The following is a 25187-nucleotide window of genomic DNA, read 5'->3' on the forward strand; positions in this document are numbered from 1 at the left end:
AAAACTAAGCATGAAAGTACTGAAAATCAGGTCTTAATCGCACACACATGTTGTGCACAGCAATCATCTATTGCCATTTTTCATCAGAACTTCTTTTAGGCATCTGTCACCTCCAGCACCAACTCCAATCCAAGAGGAGATCATGCACATTGTCGCCTATGGCTGCCAAAGGCATTCCAGCCTGCTGTAGATGACATCTGCATTGTGCAGGCCTGTACTTGCCAGTGGATGTGACAACATGTAGTGTAACATGAAACAGCAATGCCATTCCCAGTTTGCAGTTCCTCAACCTCCTGTTGTGATTTTTGAGGAATGGGGTGATGGTGGAAGTTTTGAAAGGAAGGAGGTCAGTATCTTAGGAGAGGGAGCCATTTATAATTCCAAAATTGCTCATTTTGTTTCATTTTGTTTTCATTTTGTCAGGGTTTGATATTATGTTAAAGTTACCATAGCCAATCAAGAAAGTACCAGAAGAAAATCTGGCCTTTTTTTTTAACCTTGCAGACATGGCTTGTAACTAACTAAATGTTGACATAAAGAAAGCAAAGTGTGGATTGTTTAATTTGACTTAATTCATTTTTTAAACAGGAAAAGCAGAGTATTTTGTTGGTTTGCTAGAAGGCGAATTTGAATTACTCAGCTCCTCTTGTTTGGCTGCTACTCATGTCAATCATGACAAGCTCTTAGCCTCTTTAGTTTGACTTGAATTTTTTTCTCTTTCTTCTAAGTAAAATTAGTATTACTTTTAGCATTGACTTAGCTAAATATATGGCCTGCGAAAGTTGTTTTTAGCCACAGATGTAGCCTAGTTGCTCTTAGCAGATATGCATAAGACTGAAAAATCAACCAGAGCAGAAACTGACTCTTCAGTGTATTATTGTTCCCAAGAATTTTGACTTTCTTTTTCAGGTGAAAGCAAGGTTGAGCAGAGTGATGCCAGTATACAGACAGAAGAGATGCAAACATTGCAGCTGGACTCAGGTTTTTTTTTATTATTCTTTAAAGATATGTTGTGCTTTTAATTGCAGTTTATTTGATATTCATCTTGTGAAAAGATTAGCAAAGCTACAAGGAAAATACAAGGGAGTGGGACTTTCTAATCTAATCAAGGCCGATTTAGGGTAGCCCAATGTTTGGGTTTTGAAATGCAGCAGTGCTACATGTCCCATCTGGTTTTCTGCAGTCAGGTGACCTCTGCCATGAGCAGTCTCTGTAAGCAGATATCTTAAGATCAGCTCAATAAAGATTCTCAGTGAGAAAATACTGAGAAACGATGCAGTCCTTTAAACACAAAGCATGGTGTCAGGAAGTGGAGATCAAACAGAGCTTCATAAACTCTGGAAATATTGCAGAGAAGACAGCTCAGAAAGGCACACAGAAATGTTCAAATCTGCTAAAAGCTACTGAAAAAGGATTAGGAAAAGCAAACAAACTGAAAGCTGCAAAAAAAATACTGGGTAAGTGAATATGGCATAAAACTTAACAATCTTGGAAAAGGTGGAGGGTGGCTCTGTTAAATAATTGTGGTATTAGCACTACAGAGAACGATTACCTAAGATCAGGAAACCAGGATGTAGAAGCAGTTTGAGTAGAAATGTTAAAGGCAAGAAGTTACTTTTGGGAGTAGTGTACAGGCTCCCTAATAGTAACCACACAGTTGAATAGGGTATAAAGGAAGAGATAATGGGAGTTTGTCAGAAAGGTAAGATGATAATCAGGGGGGAGTTTAATCTACATATAGACTCAAAAATTCAAATGGGCCAAGGTAGCCTAGGTGAGGAATTCAGAGAATGTTTTTGGGATAGTTTCTTAGAACAGCACTTTCTGGAGCCAACTAGAAAGCAGGTTACCCTAGATCTGGTATTGTGCTACAAGATGGGATTAAGTAATGACCTCATAGTGAAGGTGTCCTAGGTAGCAGTGATCATAATATGATTGAATTTTATGTTTAGTTTGAGGGAGAGAAGAATGGGTCTAAGGCTAGTATTTTTAAACTTAAATAAGTGCAAATTATGAGTGTATAAAAGCAGAGCTAGCTAAAGTGAACTGGCAAATTAGGCTATGGGATAGGTCAATAGAGATGCAATGACAGCCTTTAAGGGGATATTTCAGAATACGCAGAATAAAGACATTCCAACAAGAAAGAAAAATTCCATGGAGTAGATCCACCATCCATGGCTAACTAAAACACTTAAGTTAGGATCAAATTTAAAGAAAAAGCATATATTTGCACAAAGATGTGTGGCAGGTCAGAGATTGGACAGAATATTTTTTAAAAATCAAAGCAGGATTAAAAGGTTAATAAAAAGGGAAAGATTAGAGAAAGCTAGCTAGAAGTATAAAAACAGTTAGTAAGAGTTTCTCTCTTACTCTCTATTTAAAAAAGAAAAGAATTAACAAAGTGAGCATTGGCCCTCAGGAAAGCGAGCCTTGTGAATTAATAATGGTAAATAAGGAAATGGCTGATTAATTGGATGAGTACTAGAGGATACAAGTAACAACTCAGAAATAGCTGTAAATCAGGAAATTGGAAGGAAGGGAGGAACTCAGGAAAATTATAATCACCAGGGAAGTAGTACTGAGAAAATTGTTGGAGCTATGGGCTGACAAGTCCCTGGGTCCTGATGGACATCATCCTAGGGTCTTAAAATAAATGTTGAGATAGTTGATGCATTGATTTTAATTTTCCAAAATTCCCTAAATTCAGGGAAGGTCCCAACAGATTGAAAAATAGCAAAGGTAACTCCTTTATTCAAATAAGGAGGGAGACAGAAAGCAGAAGACTAAAGGCTGGTTAGCTTGACATCAGTCATAGGGAAAATGTTAGAAGCTATTATTAAAGAAGTTATAATAGGGCGCTTAGATAAATTCAAGGTAATCAGGCATAGTCAACATGGTTTTGAGAGAGGGAAGTCATGTTTGACTAACTTATTGGAGCTCTTTGAAGAAGTAACATGTGCTGTTGATAAAGGGGAAGCAGTAGATGCACTGTACTTGGATTTCCAGAAGGCATTGGATAAGGTGCTACACCAAAGGTTATTGTGGAAAATAAAAGCTCATGGTGTAGGAGGTAACATATTTGCATGAATAGATGATTGGCTAGCTAACAGGAAACAGGGTAGGCATAAATGGATCATTTCTGGTTGGCAAGATGTAACAAGTGATGTGCACAGGAATCAATGCTGGGGCCTCAACTTTTTATAATTTATATAAATGACTTGGATGAAGGGACAGACAGAATAGTTGCTAAACTTGCTGATGACACAAAGATAGGTAGAAAAGTAAGTTCTGAAGAGGAAATGAGGTTACAAAGGAATATAGATAGTTTCAGAGAATGGGCAAAGCTCTGGCAAATGGAGTATAATGTGGGAAAATGTGAAATTGTCCATTTTGGTAGGAAGAATAAAAAAGAAGCATGTTATCTAAATGGCCAGAGATTGCAGAGGGATCTGGTTGCCCTGATGCATGAGTCACAGAAGGTTCTCATCCAGATACAATAAGTAATTAGGAAAACTAATTGTGAGTTATTGTTTGTTGCGAGGGGAATTGAATACAAAAGTAGGGAGGTTATGCTTTAATTACACAGGTATTGGTGAGACCATATTTGGAGTACTATACAGTATTAGTCTCCTTATTTAAGAAAGGATTAAAAGTGTTGGAAACAGTTCAGAGACTAATACCTGGAATGGGCGGGTTTGTCTTATGAGGAAAGGTTGGACAGGCTAGGCTTGTATCAGCTGGACTTTAGAAGTATAAGAGAAGACTTGATTGGAACATATAGGATCCTGAGGGATCTTGACATGGTGGATGTGGAGAGGATGTTTCCTCTTGTGGAAGAATCTAGAACTAGGGGTCACTATTTAAAAGTAAGGGGTTGCCCATATAAACAGAGATGAGTAGAACTTTTTCTTCCCTCAGAGGGTCATGTGTCCTTGGAACTCTGTTCCTTAAAAGGTGGTGGAAGCAGAGTCATTGGCCAGAATTTTACATTGGGTGTGCAGGCTTGGCCGGATCAGCTCCACACCGCGATTTCACGCAGGCGGACCAATTAAGGCCCGCCCTTCATGGATCGCGAGTGGTAGTGCTGAGCACTACCTGTGTGGGCAAGGGGGAGGAGGGAGAGTCAGGTCTAGTGCGCAGTTCACGCATGCATGGAAAGAGCGCTTCAATCTTGCTGAGGCACAGAGCTGCCTGAAGGAGATTGAAGCACTTTTTAAAAAAATTAATAATGACATTAAAAATTTAATAAGACATGTCCCCTCATGTGACTGTGTCACATGAGATGGAACATGTTTTTAATGGCAAAAGAAAATTTTTATTTAATTTGTATTAGCTTTAGGAAACCTTATTCCGCTCGTGGATGAGGTTTCCTAAAAAATGTAAAGGCCACTTGCCTGCCCGCCAATCGTAAGGTTGGACGGGCAGCGTAAAATCCAACTTAATTCTCTTGTTAATGGCCTTAATAGGCCTTTCAATTATAGTCAGGTGCGCAGCCAACTCTGACGCGCGCCTGCCGAGCGAAACATCACGTGAGTTCGCAATGACATTGGGACACATACCAAATGTAAAATTCTGGCCATTGAATACTTTTCAGGCAGAGATAGATAGTTCTTGATAAGCAAGGTGGTGAAAGGTTATTGGGGGTTGACGGGAATGTGGAGGTGAAGTTACAATGAGATCAGCATGATCTTATGGAACAGCGGAGCAAACTCAAGGGACAGAGTGGTCTACTCCTGCTCCTAATTTATAAATTTGTAATCCGTATGGATGGAAATTAGGAAGAGCATGAGTCAGAAAACATAGATGTGAGTAGGTTATGTGCCCTCTGACAGTAATTATACCATTGGGCAGAGCATTAAACAAGAAATTATTGGAGTCTCTAACAAGGAAAATGTAATAATTGTGGGGGACTTTAATCTTCATATAGACTGGGACAATCAAATTGGCAAGAATGTCTAGAAGATTAATTTTACAATGTTTTTGTGACAGTTTCTTGGAGCAGTATGCAGTGGAACCGACTGGGGATAAAGTTATCTTGGATGTAGTATTGTGTAATAATGCAGGATTAATTAGTAATGTCATAGTAAAAGATGCACTGAGAAATAGTGATCAGAATACATTCAATTCCATATTAAGTTTGAAAGGAACGTATTCCAATCACAAACAAAAATCTTAAACTTAAACAAAGCCAATTAAATTGGTATGAGGAGAGAACTGGATAAGATTAATTTGGTAATTCAACTAAAAGTTATGGAGGTAAATGAACATTTAAAGAAACAATTCAAATTGTTCAACAAAAATACATTCCATTGAATAACAAAAACTCAGCAAGAAGGATCCATCATGACTCATTCAGGAAGCTAAGGATAGTAATAAATTTAAAGAGGCTTACAATGTTGCAAGAAACAGCAGCAGGCTGAAGATTGGGAGTGTTTTAGAAACCAGCAAAGTGTCACCAAAAAGTTGATAAAAAGGGAAAAAATAGAATGTGAGAGTAAACTAGCCAGGAATATAGGTCTGAATTTTCAGGTCGGCGGGCACACACAATTGGCAGGCTGGGGATTGGCTAGTAAACGGGCCACCGCCTGCAATCGCCCCACGACTGTGATTTCATACTGTTTGGCCAATTAAGGCCCGCTCAGCATGAAACACGGCTTCCCAATGGTCGGGAAGGGCCGGGTGGGGTCCAATGGCTACCCAGCTGACAGTTTAAAAATGGCACAGGCTGCCTCTTGAAGGCTACTGGTGAAGAAGCATACAGTCTGCGTTGTGGAGACGGTACCTATGGCCTCAGCAGTGGCTGGAGACACCTGGTGGGAGGGCAGATCTCTTGGCCCCCTGCTTTTCGGATGAATGCCTCCCCATGCTCCAGGAGGAGGTGGCTGCCAGAAGGGACACCCTTGTACCAAGGGATGGAAGGAGGAGGCCACCACACCTGACGAAGAAAGCCTGGGAGGTGGTGGCAGTGCAGGTCAGCAGCCATGATGTGGTGCGGCACACATGGGTGCAGTGCTGCAATAGGTTCAATGACCTGAAACAAAAACAAAAATAGCTGGAAAGACTCAGCAGGCCTGACAGCTTCCATGGAGAGGAAGACAGAACCAACCTTTTGAGTCCATATGACTCTTCATCAGTCATATGGACTCGAAGCGTTGGTGCTGTCTTCCTCTCCACGGATGCTGTCAGACCTGCTGAGCTTTTCCAGCTATTTTTGTTTTTGTTTTAGATTTCCAGCATCTGCAGTATTTTGCCTATATCTTAGGTTCAATGATCTGTTGTGCTCAGAAAAGCTGAGTACCATGTTGGCATGGATCAGTGTGCAGAAGTTTTAAGGGCAGGATTTCCCCCCGTGGAGCTCAGGGGTGCAAGCCCTCACATAGGCAATGACCTCAGGTGGTCAGTGTCAGTGAGGTAGATGGATAAGGCACCCAGTATCCCAGATAGGTGCCTGTCCATCAATGACAAGCAGGGAGGTCCAGAGCGACCTCACATTGGCAAACAACCTGCTTGTCGACTATACAGGATCCTCTCAGGGCACTCCAGATGATGGCAGCAGTTCCTCCACCGGTCTGCCAGCAATTGTGGCATCTGATGAGGCTGTGATGACTGGGAAGATACCAGCTGTGCACTGGACACTCCCACCCAGGCAGGGCCAGCACAGGCTCCACTGGCCAAAGGACGACCGCCAAGGTCATCAAGGCCAACAAGACAGCAGAGTCAGCAGGCTGTCTCCAATGCCACTGCCAGCAGTGGGGTAGAGGGAGGCACCAAGACGTAGCACTCGCACACCTAAGTATAAGGCACCATGAGCATAAGAGGGACTGTTCACAGGTGATCTTCTGTTCAGTTATGTTTGGTTTATATGTCTGCTGGTGTGGACATCAATACCAGTAATGGTCATGTCAGTGTGATTTCAATGTGACAGTAACATTAAATTTCCTTTTGTTGCGATGGCCTGAGTATGCTTCACCTTTTATTTTTGGTGCAGGGTATGCCAGTATGTAATATTGGATGTGAGTGACTCTAAACTTTATTGCACAGGCACTGAGTGGACTTTGGATTCACATGCCAGGGGCATTTCGGACATCCTGAATGGAGGCGGCAGCCCTGGCATGAGACGGGAGCGGTTCTTTCGCAGCCTAGCTAAAGGATCATTGGATCAAGGTATCCCTGGTGTCTCTGCCTCCCTGGAGGTTTCAGAGGTCTGCCTCCACACCCTCAGCATTCTCCTCAGCGTGCTCTGCTTCTGATTTACTACTGGATTCATCCTCTGGCTTGTGGGAGCTGCATCAAGATCCTTTTCCATCAATGGGTCCCCCTTTACCAGTGCCAGATTTTGGAGAGTGCAGCATGCAACCACAATCAGTGACACCCACTCTGGGGGGTATTGTAGTGCGCCCTCTGAATGGTCCAGGCATCGGAAGCGCATCTTCAGAAGACTTATGGTCCTCTCTATCGTTGCCCTTGTGGAGGCATGACTCCTATTATAATACTGCTCTGCCTCTGTTCTTGGGTGTCATAAGGCACCTTTTCAACGGATAGTCCTTGTCACCCAGCAGCCATCCATCTGCAAAACTCCTCACTACTCACAATGGCATTGCAAAATGTCAGCTGCCTGCCTGCCTACATGGGCAATGTGGTATCTTGGTCAATTGCCTTTATAATGGCCTTAACTGGCCTCTTAATTGATGGCGGGCACGGCTCCGACACCTGCACGCGCCCATGGGCTGAAATATCACTTGAGCACGAGATGAGGTTGAGATGCTCACCCGATGTCATCTCACGCGACTTCACATCCAATCAGGTCGGGCACACGCCTACCCAATCAGCGTAAAATTCTGCCCGAAAGACAGATTGTAAGAGCTTTTGTAAGCATATAAAAAGAGTAGCTAAAGTGAATGTTGGTCTCTTAGAAGCAGAGACTGGAGAAATTATCTTGGGGAATGAGGAAATAGTGGAGGCATTGAACAATATTTTGTGTCAGTCTTCACAGTAGAAGATACAAGTTCCATTCCAGAAATAGGTGGTAACCTCGGGGCTAAAAAGAATGGGGAATTTAGGGAAATTAATAACAGCATAGGTAAAGCACTAGAGAAATTTAAGGGAATAAAATCCAACAAATCCCTGGCACCTGATGGCCTATACCCTCAGGTTCTAAAAGAGGTGGCTGCAGAGTAAGTGGACGTGCTAGCAATTTTCCAAAATCCCTTAGATTTGGGAATGATCCCACTAGATTGAAAGTTGATAAATCTTATACCGCTTTTCTGGAAAGGAGGAAGTGAAAAAACTGTGGACTGCAGGCCAGTTAGCCTAACACCAGTTGTTGAGCAAATGCTGGAATTTATTATTAAGGGATTCTTAACAATGAATGTAGAAAGGTATAGTACAATTAGAACAGGTCAACATGATTTTACTAAAGGGAAATCCTGGCTTGACAAACCTATTAGAGTTTCTTGAGAATGTAATTACCAGGGTAGATAAAGGGGAAGCAGTAGATGTAATATACGTGAGTTTCCAAAAGGCATTCAATAAGGTGCTGCAGAAAAGGTTAATAGGTAAGATAAGGGCTCATGGATTTGGGGGTAATATATCAGCATGGTTAGAGCATTGGTTAACAGATAGAAAACAGAGAGTGGGCATTTTATTATTCGTTCATGGGATGTAGGTGTCGCTGGCTAGGCCAGCATTTATTGCCCACCCCTAATTGCCCTTGAGAAGGTGGTGGTGAGCTGCCTTCTTGAACTGCTGCAGTCCATGCGGTATAGGTATACCCACCGTGCTATTAGGGAGGGAGTTCCAGGATTTTGACTCAGTGGCAGTGAAGGAACAGCAATATAGCTCCAAGTCAGGATGGTGAGTGGCTTGGGGAGGAACTTCTAGGTAGTGGTGTTCCCATCTATCTGCTGCCCTTGTCCTTCTAGATGGTAGTGGTCATGGGTTTTGGAGGTGCTGTCTAAGGAGGCTTAGTGAGTTCCTGTAGTGCATCTTGTAGATAATACACACTGCTGCCACTGTGCATCAGTAGTGGAGGGAATGTTTATTGATGCATTGATTCCCATTGACTCCAGTTTTGCTCAGGCTCCTTGATGCCACACTCAGTCAAATGCTGCCTAGATGAACTATTGGTTTTAGAATCATTTAGCTCTGTCTATCATGTGCTGCTAATGCTGGTTGGCACGCAAGTTGCCCTGTGTTCGTTTCACTAGGTTGACACCTCATTTTCGGGTATGCCTGGTGTTGCTCCTGGCATGCACTCCTGCACTCTCCATTGAACCAAGTTGATCCCCTGGCTTGGTGGTAATGGTAGAGTGGAGGATAAGCCAGACCATGAGGTTACAGATTGTGGTTGAGTACAATTCTGCTGCTGCTGATGGTCCACAACATGTCATGGTCACCCAGGCTTGAGTTGCTAGATCTTTTCGAAATCCATCCCATTTAGCACTGTGGTAGTGCCACACAACACAATGAAGGGTATCCTCAATGTGAAGACAGGGCTTAGCCTCCACAGAGACTGCGCAGCGGTCACTCCTACCAATATTGTTGTGGACAGATGCATCTGCTGCAGGCAGGTTGGTGAGGATGAGGTTAAGTCTGCTTTTCCCTTGTTAGTTTCCTCGCCACCTGCTGCAGACCCACTCTAGCAGCTATGTCCTTTAGGACTCGGCTAGCTTGGTCTGTTGAGGTGCTACCAAGCCACTCTTGTTTATGGACATTGAAGTCCCCCACCTAGAGTACGTTCTGCTCCCTTGCCACCCTCAGTGCTTCCTCCAAGTGATGTTCAACATTAGTGTGCACTCACCTCTGAGTGCCCCTCGAAGTTCAGCTTGCCAGCTGCAGGCATTTCAAACATTTGAAACATGTCAACATTCAATCATGCTGAGTCCCCTGACAATCCAGCGAAGAGGGATGAATCTGTCTGGGACATTGGCCGGAATTTTCTGTCCCGTAGGCATCATGTTGGGCATGAGCAGATAATACAATGTGACGGGAAGGCCAAAAATCAGTTTCACAACATCGTGAAACTAGTTTGCAATCATCCGCTGCCCCCCCGTCAATGACAGGCCACGTTTCCCGCCACCAGATGTCCGCATTTTAACACCTGCATGTAATTATAATCCTTGCCTGCCTCTTCGCCGGATCGTCAGGGCACTCAGTATGATTGAATGCAGACATGTTTCACATGTTTGAAATGCCTGCAGCTGGCAAGCTGAACTTCGAGGGGCACTGAGAGGTGAGTGCACACTAATGTTGTGCAGCATCCACAAGGGTCGCCCATTCGACTTTAAGGTTGAGGGCACAGGCAAGTCGCTTTTTCCTGGTTGGATGATGGTAGTGTGCCAGGGCAAGGGCTGCACTGAGGTTGGGGCGAGTTGGGGAGTGCAGGCCAACATGTTCAGATGCGAGTTGGTGGGAGAAGGCAGCACGGTCTGATGTGAGTTGTGGGGGAGCAAGGCAGCACGGTCTGATGTGAGCTGGGGGAGGCCAGGCAGCATGGTCTGATGTGAGCTGGGGGAGGCCAGGCAGCACGGTCTAATGCGATCTGGGGGAGGCCAGGCAGCATGGTCTGATGTGTGCTGGGGGAGGCCAGGCGGCACGGCCCGATGTGTGCTGAGGGAGGCCAGGCGGCACGGCCCGACGTGTGCTGAGGGAGGCCAGGCGGCACGGCCCGATGTGTGCTGAGGGAGGCCAGGCGGCACGGCCCGATGTGTGCTGAGGGAGGCCAGGCGGCACGGCCCGATGTGTGCTGAGGGAGGCCAGGCGGCACGGCCCGATGTGTGCTGAGGGAGGCCAGGCGGCACGGCCCGATGTGTGCTGAGGGAGGCCAGGCGGCACGGCCCGATGTGTGCTGAGGGAGGCCAGGCGGCACGGCCCGATGTGTGCTGAGGGAGGCCAGGCGGCACGGCCCGATGTGTGCTGAGGGAGGCCAGGCGGCACGGCCCGATGTGTGCTGAGGGAGGCCAGGCGGCACGGCCCGATGTGTGCTGAGGGAGGCCAGGCGGCACGGCCCGATGTGTGCTGAGGGAGGCCAGGCGGCACGGCTCGATGTGTGCTGAGGGAGGCCAGGCGGCACGGCCCGATGTGTGCTGAGGGAGGCCAGGCGGCACGGCCCGATGTGTGCTGAGGGAGGCCAGGCGGCACGGCCCGATGTGTGCTGAGGGAGGCCAGGCGGCACGGCCCGATGTGTGCTGAGGGAGGCCAGGCGGCACGGCCCGATGTGTGCTGAGGGAGGCCAGGCGGCACGGCCCGATGTGTGCTGAGGGAGGCCAGGCGGCACGGCCCGATGTGTGCTGAGGGAGGCCAGGCGGCACGGCCCGATGTGTGCTGAGGGAGGCCAGGCGGCACGGCCCGATGTGTGCTGAGGGAGGCCAGGCGGCACGGCCCGATGTGTGCTGAGGGAGGCCAGGCGGCACGGCCCGATGTGTGCTGAGGGAGGCCAGGCGGCACGGCCCGATGTGTGCTGAGGGAGGCCAGGCGGCACGGCCCGATGTGTGCTGGGGGAGGCCAGGCGGCACGGCCCGATGTGTGCTGGGGGAGGCCAGGCGGCACGGCCCGATGCGAGTTGGGGGAGGCCAGGCGGCACGGCCCGATGCGAGTTGGGGGTGGCCAGGCGGCACGGCCCGATGCGAGTTGGGGGTGGCCAGGCGGCACGGCCCGATGCGAGTTGGGGGGAGCAAGGCGGCACGGCCTGATGAGTTGGTTGGCGCGGTGGTGGGGGGGTGGGGGGGGCAAGAATCTCATACCCAAGCATCACAGGGTTCGGTAATGTTCTTTGTGTGCTCTCAGCACCTTAGAGGTGGGTCTGCCTCCCCCACCTCATTAGCATTCCTGACAGGTGAAGGGATGAGGTTTTGAAGCCTGCCTGAGGACCAAGTGAGGTTAAATGCCCACTCTATGATATGACCCTCTTCACAGAGCTTATCTGTGCTATCCTCAGCCAGACAAGTGTTAGAGGTTCCCAGATGCAATGTTAAGATCTCAGGAGTATCCTCACTGCATCTCATCATCAACCTCCTGGAATCTTGTGGCAATGATGGCCGCATAGCATGTCTGCCTTGTCTGGCCAGTGTAATGGCTTCATCATCTACATCCTCCCCTTCTAGGACCTCATCACACTCATATCCTTCCTGGACCTCCTCCAGAAGAGATATGCAGCTCTTCCATCTCATCATCCAGGTCCTCCCCATTTTGCATTGCCAGTGTAGTGTGCAGGAAGCCACAATGATATGCGACACTCTGGGGAGTGTATTGGAGTGCTCCGCCAAAACTGTTGAGGCACTGGAATATCATTTTCAGGATCCCTGTGGTGTGCTCCACCAAACTCCGGGTTGCAACATGAGCCTCGTTGTGACTTCTCTCAGCAGAAGCCTGAGACTGCCGCCCGGGTGTCATCAGTCACATTCTTTGCAGAAAGCTTGTCCCTGAGGAGACAACGCTGCAGCCTGTGTTGTCCCTGGAAGATGTCAGGGATCTGAGACCTGCTGAAGATGTATGAGTCGTGGACACTTCTGGGATATCTTGCACAAACCTGCATGATCTGTTTGTTATCGTCGTAGACGAACTGAACATCGAGAGAGCGGAAGTCTTTGCGGTTCACATACTGTACTGCTTGTTGCCTTTAAGAGTTACATGAGTGCAGTTGATGGTACCCTGCACCTGTGGTAATCCAGAAATTTCAACAAATCCCAGTGCTCTTGCTTCCTGGCTCGCCTGATCTCTGTCAAAGTTGACAAGGTTGTGTGCCTTGGCAAAAATGGCATCCGTGACTTCCTGGATACATTTTCTGGGTGGAGGCTTGCGAGATCCTGCACAGGACCCCAGGGGAGCCCTGGAAGGAGCCACTGCCATCGAAATTGAGCCTTCACTCCCACTAGTAGCTCATGTGCCGACTATAGACCCTGGGTCTAGTGAAGCGCCTACAAACAACGACTATGCAGTGTGTAACCTTCTAAGCACAGTGATTATTCAGCTTCAAATACACTCTCCAGACTATTGATGCCTGCACCTCGATGTGGCTTGAGTTTGCTGCAAGAATCTCATACCCAAGCATCACAGGCTCTCTGGGGTTCATCCACTGCCGCCCCTTCGTCTTGAGGGTTCTGAGACATGCACCTCCATCGTTATAACAGCGAGACTTCAGGCGAGAAGTTAAAACAGTAAGACTTCGGGACAGAGAGGTTAAAACAGCAAGACTTAGTGAGAGAGAGGTTAAAACAATGAGACTTTGGGAGCGAGAGGTCAAAACAGCAAGACTCAAGTAGGAGTAAGGGTAAACTAAAAGCAAGGATCCATATTCTACTTAGTTAAGATATGTCTGGGGAACTTTGCGCACCCTGCACTATGTGGGACCACCACAGTTGGTGGTCTGGATGACTATGTGTGCAGGAGGTGCCTCCAACTGGAGTATCTTGAGCTCCAGGTTTTGGAGCCTGAGCGGCAGCTGAGGGCATTACGATGCATTCACGAGGCTGAGGTTTGTGGATAGCATGTTTCAGGACGTGGTCGTCCCGCAGGTTAAAAAAGTGCAAGCAGAGAGGGAATGGATGACTGCCAGACAGAAGGGGACCAGGCAAGTAGTGAGGGAATCTCCCAAGTGAATCTCACCCGCAAACCGCTTTTTGGCCTTGGAAAACAGTGGGAGTGACGGTTCCTCTGTGAAGTCCAAACAGAGCCAAGGCCATGGCACTGTGGGTGGTCTAGCTGCTCAGGGGTGGAGGAAGAAGTGTGGAAAGGCAATAGTGGTAGGGGATTCGTTAGTGAGGGGAGTAGACAGGCACATCTGCGGCCGTCGATGTGACTCCAGGATGTTATGTTGCCTCCCGGTTGCCAGGGTCAAGGATATAACAGAACGGCTGCAGGGCATTCTGAAGGGGGAGGATGAACAGCCAGAGGTCTTGGTCCACGTTGAGATTAATGACATAGGAAGAAAGAGAAATTAAGTCCTGCAAGCAGACTTTGAGCAGTTAGGCAGGAAATTGAAAAACGGGACATTAAAGGTAGTAATCTCTGGATTACTCCTGGTGACTCACAGTCGTGAGTATAAGAACAGAAGGAAGGAGCAGATTAATGCGTGGCTGGAGTGAAGGTGCAGGAGGGAGAGCTTTCGATTCCTGGGGCATTGGGACCGTTTCTGGGGGAGATGGGACCTGTACAAGCTGGACAGGTGACATCTGAACAGGAACAGGACCAAAATCCCCGCAGGGAGGTTTGTTAATGCTGTTTGGGTGGATTTAAACTAAATTGGCAGGGGGATGGGATCTTGAAAAATAGTTCAGAGGAGAGAGAAGCTGAGTTGGAATTAGAAGTTAAAACGCTAGTAAGTGAGTCTGGGAGGCAGAGGAAACATAGATAAGAAAGGAGTTTAGCAAGGCTAAATGGAATATATTTTAATGCAAGGAGCCTGAGGAATAAGACAGACGAGCTGAGGGCATAGAAACACGTGGGAGTATGATATCATAGCTATGTCTGAGATTTGCCTAAAAGGGCAGGATTGGCAGCTCAACGTTCCTGGTTATAGGGTATTCAGACGAGGTGGAGAGGGGGATAGAAGAGGAGGGGTGGCCGCAGTATTGATCAAGGAAGCAATTACAGTGGTGAGGAAGGATGATATCTTGGAAGGATCATCAAATGAGGCCGTATGGGTAGAAGTAAAAAACACAAAAGGGATAAACATTCTATTGGGTGTGTACTATAGGTCCCCAAACAGTCAGAGAGAGTTGGGTTATCAAATATATAATCAAATTTCAGAGAAGTGTAAGAATAATAAGGCAGTAATAGTAGGGGATTTTAACTACCCAAATATTAACTGGGATAGTTCTGGTGTGCAAGGTAGGGAGGGAGCAAAATTTTTAAGTTGCATCCAGGAGAATCTTTTTAGCCAATATGTAGAAAGCCTGACATGGGAGGGGGCAGTTCTGGACCTAATATTCAGAAATGAGCTCAGGCAGGTGTAAGGCGCATCAATAGGGGAACATTTTGAAGATAGTGACCATAACTCAGTTAGATTTAGGGTAGTTGTGGAAAACGATAAAGTTGGACCGGGAATAAAAGTTCTAAACTGGGGAAAGGCTAATTTTACTAAGATGATATACGATTTGGCCCAAGTGGAATAGGAGCAGCTACTTGCAGATAAAACTGTGTCAGAGCAGTGGGAGGTATTCAAGAAGGAAATAGCAAGAGTCCAGGGCAAATATGTCACCATAAAGCCAAAGCGGGGGAACCAAGTCCAGAGAACCCTGGGTGTCAAGGGACATAAAGGTTAGGATTAAGAAAAAAAGAGAAGCTTATGGCAGATACTGAGGGCTCAATACGGCAGAGTCCCTAGAAGTGTATAAAAAGTGCAGGGGGATCTTAAAAGAAAATTAGGAAAGCTAAGAGAGTGTATGAGAAAGCATTGTTGGGTAGAATAAAGGAAAACCCAAAGGGGTTTTTTAAATATATAAAGAGCAAGAGTAGGGCCAATTGGGGACCATAGAGGTAATCTATGTGTGGACTCAGAAGACATGGGTACAATGAATACTTTGTGTCAGTCTTCACATTGGAAAGGGACGACGCAGGTATAGACATCAGGGTGGAGGACTCTGAAATATTAGAGAAAATTAACATAGAGAGAGGAGGTACTAGCGGGTTTAGCAGTCTTAAAAGTGGATACATCCGCAAACCCAGATCAGATGTATCCCAAGCTGTTGAGGGAGGCAAGAGAAGGGATATCAGGGGCCCTAGCAGTACTTTTCAACTCATCTCTGGCCACAGGTGAGGTGCCAGAGGACTGGAGGACTGCTAATGTTGCCCCATTATTAAAAAAGGGAGGAAGGGATAGACCAGGAAATTACAGGCCAGTCAGTCTAACCTCAGTGGTGAGGAAGTTACTAGAAAGAATTCTGAGGGACAGAATATATATGCACTTGGAGAGTCATAGATTAGTTAGGGATAGTCAGCACGGATTTGTTAAGGGAAGGTAGTGTTTGACAAATTTGATCGAATTTTTTGAGGAGGTAACCAGGAATGTTGTTGAGGGTAATGCATTTGATATGGTCTACATGGACTTTAGCAAGGCTTTTGATAAGATCTCTCATGGCAGACTAGTCAAGAAAGTAAGAGCCCATGGAATCCAAGGCAAAGTGGTACGTTGGATCCAAAATTGGCTGAGAGGCAGGAAGCAGAGGGTGATGGTAGAGGGATGTTTCTGTGATTGGACATCTGTTTCCAGTGAGGTTCTGCAGGGCTCGGTACTGGGGCCCTTGCAGTTTGTGGTGTACATAAATGATTTGGATTTAAATGTAAAGGGTATGATCAAGAAGTTGTTTTCAAGTGACAAGACCATATTCATGAGCAACAAATGTATTTACAAAGATGCTTTATATTAATAGTGATTCATTCTAGTGACCGAGAAGTGATTTCAAAGTTTTTTAATTTTTCTAACACTACCACTACATCTAACTGCATCCCCGGCATCAACAGCAGAGGTGGAGGCAGCCTGCTGACTGGTATGCCCTGCTGTCTTTGATGACTTTGGCAGGTGACTTCTAGAGGGTCAAGAGCTGAAGGGCCCTGGCCTGCTCTGGGTATCCTGCTGTTGGGCAGGTACACCTTCCTCGGCCTATACAGTGATGGAGTCGCAGGCAGAGGGAATTGGGAGCAGCTAGACACTCGGAGTCACCTGGGTAGATGGCCTGGAGTGTCCAGCTGCTGCTGCTCCTCCCTATGTCCCCTGCCTGACTCCATGAGGAGAAGGGGGGCACCTGGAGGAAGGTCAAAGTGCTCTGCCCCCTCTCACCTAGCCACTGATGGATCCCACCAATGCCTATAGCTATAGAGTGCAGGTCAGAGCGCAAACCTGCAGGATCTGCTGGACCAAGGTCTCCAAGGCAGTCACCACCCTTCCCATGGAGACCTTAAGGCACTCACATGTTGGAACCATGACATCAGACAGCACATGGACGGACTCATCCATCTATTGCTCCAGTCTGTTGACTGCTTCTCACAACTGTATCTGATTTTCCACCACCTTTCAATACTTCTCCACCATGTGCAAGGTGGCCATTTCCAGAAGCTCATCATCTGACTTGGACTCAGCAGGTATCTGATCACCAGCAGCCCTCCGACTGCCTGAAACCTGGGTTATCACTGCCCCCAACTGCAACAGCTGCAGAGATGCATCATTCCCTAGAATGTAACCCCAAGCCTACTCTAGAACTAGAATCCACTTGGGTGTGTGTCTCTGAGCTGGTGGACAGTGCAGATGAATACAGTGCTGCATCTTCTTCTAATGGGTGCTCAGCTTCTTTGCCTGAGGTGGCCAGGGGGCTGGGGCTTATGTTGGGTCTATAGCTGTATCTGGACCTGCAAGAGAGAGCAGATAAATTTAGTTCATGAACAAATTGAATACAACGTTGCACAGAAAATGTCAGGATGTGATCAACTCATGGAGGGTTCATCTGGGAAAGGCTGATCTCACCTTCCCCACAGCAGTGGTGCCTGTCATCGTCTGCCAACTCGGCAGCATCCTCCTCAAGTTTGTTGAGCTCAAGGATGTTGGCCTTCCCTCCTCTAGTCTGGGATCTCTCCATCTTGCAGTGCCCAAGCTTGGCCTGGATGAAGACAAATGAATGGAATGTGATGAGATGAAGGAGAATATGGGAAGGCATGCATTCCTACTGTGTGTGCTGAGCCCTCCCCAGTAAGGGGTGAGGATGATGTTTGTACAGCATGATAGATGAGATGCTGGGGATGTTAAAGTGCCCATGAGACAATCCAGTGGTGATGTGTCCCCTGCTAATATTGTATGAGATCCCTGAGCAGTGTTGCCCAGTGTTGCATCATGCCATTATGAGAGTGTGAGATTGGAGGGAGCTGAAGGTTGACCTACCCTGGTGGAGCAGATGAGATCATTTATCCTCTTCCTACATTGGATGATGTTTCTAGAAGGGTTGCCCAATGTGGTGACCGCCCTTGCATTGGCCTCCCAGGCTGGAGAGGTGAGGTTGGTGGGCTTCCTCGAACCATCCCTGGAGTAAAGGATATCCCGGTGTTACCGCACAACCATTGATGAGCTCCTCCAGGGAGGCATTGTTAAACTTTGGAGCAGTTCCCTTCTTTGAAGCAGCCATTTCTAAACATCTGTTTTTCAAAGTTGGGCTGGAGAGAGTGAAGGTGGCGTTTAAGTATGGCATCCAGACCTTCAAGCCCATTAGGTGATGGTGGGTGCGTATTCAGTTCCTGACCCGCCATGCAATTCAAAGAGAAACTCATCTATGCAGAATCAATGAGCTTCTGAGCGTGAAATGGGTTGTGATTTCCCACCACGCCCCCTAGTGGGAAACATGCTACGGAACCTGCTCGCCATGGCACTTAGTCTCAAAAATGGAAACTTCCGGCCTTTGAGTGGGGAGCAACCTACACCTTATCTCTGCAGCCAGAAAGTTTTCAAGAATTGTACAATCAAAAATCTAATCAGGGAATGTAATCCCGATTTTGGAGGTGCACACCTTACTAGGCTTCAGGAATATGCTGGAAGTTGTGGATGTCATGTGGGAGGCTGCCCAGTTCTGCACATGATTGGGAAAGCAACCAATCTATCAGATTTAAAAGAGGCCTGTAAGTTAAAATTGTTCTGGCCATTCACCAGAAACATCAATGGTGTTTGCTGCCCACTCTGCTCCCTACTCATTTCCCACCCCAGATTAAAACGCAGGTTTTTCTCAAGTTTTTTTCTTGCTCTCAACTCTAAATCTTTTTCACTTCATCTTGGATTTATGGCCTCTCATCTGAATCCCTAGCAGGGTTAGCAAAGTCAAAAAATTAAATATGTAAACAAAGAAAATAATAAGTTAATATTCCAAAAAAATGGATGCACATAGCATCTGCAACAAAATTGGCGAGAGAACAGCATTCAGAAAATTGGAAGGATAATATCCAGTAGCAGTATCATACAATGGAGACACGAATTAGGTTTGGACAGAACTGGGAACTTAAGACACAATCCATTTGGATAAAGTTAAGAAAGAGGAAGGGAAATTCCATTTCTCAATGTGCTTTATAGACCACTAGTAGAGATAATATCAGAGAGATAGCAGGGAGGCAATAATATTGGTTAATTTTAACTCCAAGATAGACTTGAATAAAGGTAAAATGTGGCCAAATGGGAAATGCTTTTTAGCATGCATCCACAATGACTTCCAAGAACAATAATAACAACAACATGCATTTATATAATGCTGAAAACATCAGTAAAATGTCCCAAGGCACTGCACAGGAGCACAATCAGACCAAGTTTGACACAAAACCAAAGAAGCAGACATTAGGACAGGTGAGCAAACACTGGGCCAAAGAGATAGGTTTTAAGGAGCATCTTAAAGGAAGCATGAGAGGTTGAGGGAATTTAAGGTTAAAGCCTTGACAGTTAATACACAGTCAACAATGGTAGAGTGAAGAAATTCTGGAATGCACAAGGGGTCTAAATTAGAGGAACATAGACTTCTCTGGCAGCAGTAAGGTTTTAAGAGATTACAGAAATAGGAAGGGGGCAAGGGTATGAAGATATGTAAATATGAGGAAGAGAATTTTAAAAACAAGCCATTAGTAGATCTGGAGCCATTGTAGGTTGGTGAGCGCAGAGATAATGGGGTGAACAGGACTTGGTATGAATTAGAATATGAGCAGTGAGTTTTGGACAATCACATGTTAATGGAGGGTGAAGGTCGGAGGCTGACCAGGACACCTCTGAGCCTGGAGGATTTCAGCAACAGATGTACTAAGGCAGGAGATGGGTGTTATTACAGAGTTGCAAGTAGACGCTCTTAGAAATGGAGATGATGTGGGATCAGAAGTTCAGCTCAGTGTCAAGTAGAATACCAAGCTTTCAAACAATCTGGCTGAACCAGGAAAAGTGGCCAGGGAGGGGAATGGAATCAGTGAGCAGAATTTTCCGGGCCCCCATGAGTGACTTTGCAAGTGGGGGAACCAGTAAAATTACCCAGGTGGCCTCGCACAGGAGGGGTGGGGCAAAACGTCTGTCGCGGGTCCCCTTTCGAGATCAGGCTCCCTGGATCAGAAGGTCTGCCCCTCCCCAAGGTGTTCCTTCCCTAGAACAGCTACTCCCCTCAATCTCCCCTTCCTGCCACAATACCCAGGACTTACCTAATACTGTGGGCTCCAGCAGTGGGACTGGTGGGACTAGTGGCCACCGCTCCTGGTAGCACTGCTGGCACTACAGAGCTGCCAGCCAATCTGATTGGCCAGAAGATCCTTGAGGTGGGACTTACTCCCAAGTGAGGGCAGAAGTCTCATCTCCAGCCAATTAACTAATTAACATTCCTTGGAGTATTAAATGGCTGTGGGGCAGCCAAAATGGGCATTGTGCATTTCCTGCTGACTCTCATGCATGCTTGGCTGTGAGCCCAGACCATAAAAACATCAGCTCAGCAGGGTGTTCTGTTTTGACAACTGAAGTGAATTATTGACTTTGCTTGATTGACATTTTTAAGTGGTCGTAAGTTCTTTCTGCGATCTCTTTTATCAATACCTCAATGTTTATTTGGACAAGATTAAGAGGTGTCTCTGTTATTGACACTTTCAATGGTCTATCTGATTGACACTTTGTAAGAACCTCTGTTTTTTCCCCAAAAAGATTTGTGAACAGGCATTTTTTTCCCAGCAGCTCCACTCTTACTATTGTTATTATATGGCTCGTCGGTTATATACATACTGGGTTAATACTGGAAAGGACATGAGTTTGCATTGAGTTGTCAGAGACAGTACGAAGGGCAACAGGAGGATTGGGGTGGCATGAGTTGGCATTGAGTTGGCTTGGAGAGTAAAGGGACCATGGGAGGTATTTGCGGGGCATTGAGTTGGCATGGAAGGTAAAAGGGGTGATGGATGGAGTGGGGGGGGGAGGTGGTTGGAGTAGTGAGGATGAGATGGCCTAAAATTTTTCAGCACAACTGGGATGCCCTACAAGACGGGCATTCTAAACAACACACCTTTGCACTTGCCCACTCCCATGGATTCACACAAGTCCACAAGAAAGGGCATGCAGATAGTAGGCTCTGAATAAGATGACAGATACCCTGATAGCCTCGACCTTGGAAGACCAAACTGACCTGCAGCAACGTGCTGTCCTACACAATGAAGTGTGCTTGGCCATGAGAGGGATGGTGGAAAAAGGGAAGTGTGAATTCCACTCAAGGTTATTCCACTTCTCATCGCTTGCTCCTACCCAACCAGACAGCACCCTACGTTCAATGAAGAGTGCAGGAGGGCATGCCAGGAGCAGCACCAGGCATACTTAAAAATGAGATGTCAACCTGGTGTAGCTACAATACATGACTACCTGCATGACAAACAGCAAAAGCAGCATGCGATGGACAGACCTAACTGATTCCACAATCAACGGATTAGATCTAAGCATTGTAGTCCTGCTACATCCAGTCATGATTTGTGGTGGACAATTAAACAATTAACTGGAGGAGGAGGCATGACAAATATCCCCATCCTCAATGATGGGTGAGCCCAGCACATCAATGCAAAAGATAAGGCTGAAGCACTTGCAATAATCTTCAGCCAGAAGTGCTGAGTGGATGATCCATCTCAGTTTCCTCCAGAGCATCACAAGTGCCAGTCTTCAGCCAATTCGATTCACTCCACATGATATCAAGAAATGGCTGAAGGCACTGAATACTGCAAAATCTATAGGCCCTGTCAACATTCCCGCAATAGTACTGAAGACTTGTGCTCCAGAGCTAGTGGTGCCCTTAACCAAGCTGTTCCAGTACAGTTACAACATGGCATCTACCCAGCTATGTCCTGCACACAAAAAACAGGACAAATCCAACCCAGCCAATTACTTCCCCATCATGCTCTTGATCATCAATAAAGTGATGGACGGATTCATCGACAGTACTGTCAATCTGCACTGACTCAGCAATAACCTGCTCACTGGTGCTCAGTTTGGGTTCTGCCAGGGCCACTCAGCTCCTGACCTCATTAGAGCCTTAGTTCAAACATAGACAAAAGAGCTGAACTCCAGAGGTGAGGTGAGAGTGACTGCCCTAAAAATCAAGGCAGCATTTGACCAAGTGTGGCATTAAGTAACCCTAGCACAACTGGAGTCAATGGGAATTGGGGAAAATTCTCCACTAGTTGGAGTCATACCTAGCACAAAGGAAGATGGTTGGGGTTATTGGAGGTCAATCATCTCAGTCCCAAGACATCACTACAGGGGTTCGTCAGGGTAGTATCCTAGGCCTAACTATCTTCAGCTGCTTCATCAATGACCTTCTCTGCATATAAGATCAGAAATGGGGATGTTCCCTGATGATTGTGCAATGTTCAGCACCATTTACAATCCCTCAGATACTGAAGCAGTCTTTGCCCATATGCAGCAAGACCTGGACAACATTCAGACTTGGGCAGATAAGTGGCAGGGAACATTCACGTTACACAAGTGCAAGCAATGACCATCTCCAACTAGAGAAAACCCAACCGTCTGTCCTTGATATTTATTAGCATTGCCATTGCTGAATCCTCCACTATCAACATCCTGAGGGATGACCATTGACCAGAAACTGAACTGGACCACCATATGAATACTATGGCTACAAGACCAGGTCAGAGGCTTGGAATCCTGTGGTGAGTAATTCACCTCCTGATTCCCAAAGCCTATCCACCATCTACAAGGCACAAATCAGGAGTGCAATGGACTACTTTCCACTTGCCTGGATGAGTGCAGCTCCAACAACACTCAGGAAGCTCAATACCATCCAAGCCAAAGCAGCCTGCTTGATTGGCAATCCACCAGCTTCAACATCCACTCTCTACATCACCAATGCATAGTGCAACAGTGTGTACTGTTATGGACAGAGGAGGGAGGCAAAATTGAACTCCTTTATTTTCTCGCTCTGTTTGTAATCAAGGGTGTTTTCATTTTTTTTAAAAAGGCTGTGGTGTGTTTCCACAAATCCTCTGTTTGTGAGGTCAATTTTGAAAGTGACTCACAGCAAACTCTCATTAGGGTTAAACCAGAAGTATAGTTCATTCACACATTCAAATTCGGAAATGGTCACAATTTCATACCACACAGAAGCACACAATGAGAAGATAGCGAAGAGGAATTTTTACAACTATAAATAACTTAAAAGAAATAGCATCAAAACTATGGATATCAGTTCACGTGATTGCCAGAGTCCAGAAAGTCAGAGTCCAGTGAGTGTTCCTTCATGGAGGAGCTACAGTTCAGGTGGGTTCACCCCTGAGCAAACCCAACCTCACCATCCTTTCACCTACCACCCTGCCACCTACAACCTTGCCACCCTACCCAGCCTGGTACCCAACCAAGACGGTACCCTACTTAACCTGCCACCTGCACACTTACCCATTTAGGTCATTCACACTCATTGACTAACACACTGAAAACCTATTTAAATGTCCCAAAACTTTTCAGCGTGTTAGTCAATGAGAAGACTTACCAAAATATATACATCCTATCGAAAAGATAGGCAGGTTGGCAGAGGGGGTGGAGTTGCTTTGTTAGTAAGAAATGAAGTTAAATCAATAGCAAGAAATGACGTAGGGTCAGATGATGCAAAATCTGTGTGGGTAGAGTTGAGGAACCGCAAAGGTAAAAAAACCATAATGGGAGTTATGTACAGGCCTCCGAACAGTAGTCAGGATGTGGGGCACAAGATACACCAGGAGATCGAAAAGGCGCATAAGAAAGGCAAGGTTACAGTGATCATGGGGGATTTCAATATGCAGGTAGACTGGGAAAATCAGGTTGGTAGTGGATCCCAAGAAAAGAGCAGTGGGAAACCAGGGGATTGGGAAGCCTACAAAGACCAACTGAGGACAACTAAAAAAGAAATAAGGAGGGATAAGATTAAATATGAGGGTAAACTAGCCAGTAATATAAAAGAAGATTGCAAGAGTTTTTTTAGATATATAAAGGGTAAGAGAGAGGCAAAAGTGGACATTGGGCCACTGGAAAATGACGCTGGAGAAGTAGTAGTGGGGAACAAAGAAATGGTGGAGGAACTGAATAGGTACTTTGCGTCAGTCTTCACGGTGGAAGACACGAGTAACATCCCCAAAGTTCAAGAGAATCGGGGGGCAGAGGTGAGTGTGGTGGCCATTACCAAGGAGAAGGTGCTAGGAAAACTGAAAAGTCTGAAGGTGGATAAATAACCTGAACCAGATGGATTACACCCCAGAGTTCTGAAGGAGATAGCTGAAGAGATAGTGGAGGCGTTAGTGGTGATCTTTCAGGAATCACTGGAGTTAGGGAGGTCCCAGAGGACTGAAAAGCCACTAATGTAACCCCCCTGTTTAAGAAGGGAGTGAGGCAAAAGACAGGTAATTACAGGCCGATTAGCCTGACCTTGGTCGTTGGTAAGATTTTAGAGTCCATTATTAAGGATGAGATTTCAGAATATTTGGAAGTGCGTGGTAAAATAGGGCAAAATCAGCATGGTTTCATCAAGGGGAGGTCATGCCTGACAAATCTCTTAGAATTCTTTGAGGAGGTAATGAGTAGGTTAGACAATGGAGAGCCAATGGATATTATCTACTTGCACTTCCAGAAGGCCTTTGACAAGGTGCCGCACAGGAGGCTGCTCAGTAAGATAAGAGCCCATGGTGTTAGAGGCAAGGTACTAGCATGGATAGAAGATTGGCTGTCTGGCAGGAGGCAGAGAGTGGGGATAAGGGGGTCCTTCTCGGGGTGATGGCCGGTGACTAGTGGAGTTCCGCAGGGGTCAGTGTTGGGACCACAACTTTTCACTTTATACATTAATGATCTAGATGAAGAAACTGAGGGCATCCTGGCTAAGTTTGCAGATGATACAAAGATAGGTGGAGGGACAGGTAGTATTGAGGAGGCGGGGAGGCTGCAGAAGGATTTGGACGGGTTAGGAGAATGGGCAAAGAAGTGGCAGATGAAATACAACGTGGGGAAGTGTGAGGTCATGCACTTTGGTAGGAAGAATAGAGGCATAGCAAAAACAAAAATACCTGGAAAAACTCAGCAGGTCTGGCAGCATCTGTGGAAGGGAGCATAGTTAACTTTTCGAGTCCACATGACTCTTCAACAGAACTAAGGAAAAATAGAAAAGGGGTGAAATATTAGCTGGTTTAAGTGGGGGTTTGGGACAAGAGAGCTGGATAGAGGGCCAGTGATAGGTGGAGATAACCAA

Source organism: Carcharodon carcharias, chromosome 13 (genome assembly GCF_017639515.1).
Source record: "Carcharodon carcharias isolate sCarCar2 chromosome 13, sCarCar2.pri, whole genome shotgun sequence".
Lineage (NCBI taxonomy): Eukaryota > Metazoa > Chordata > Chondrichthyes > Lamniformes > Lamnidae > Carcharodon > Carcharodon carcharias.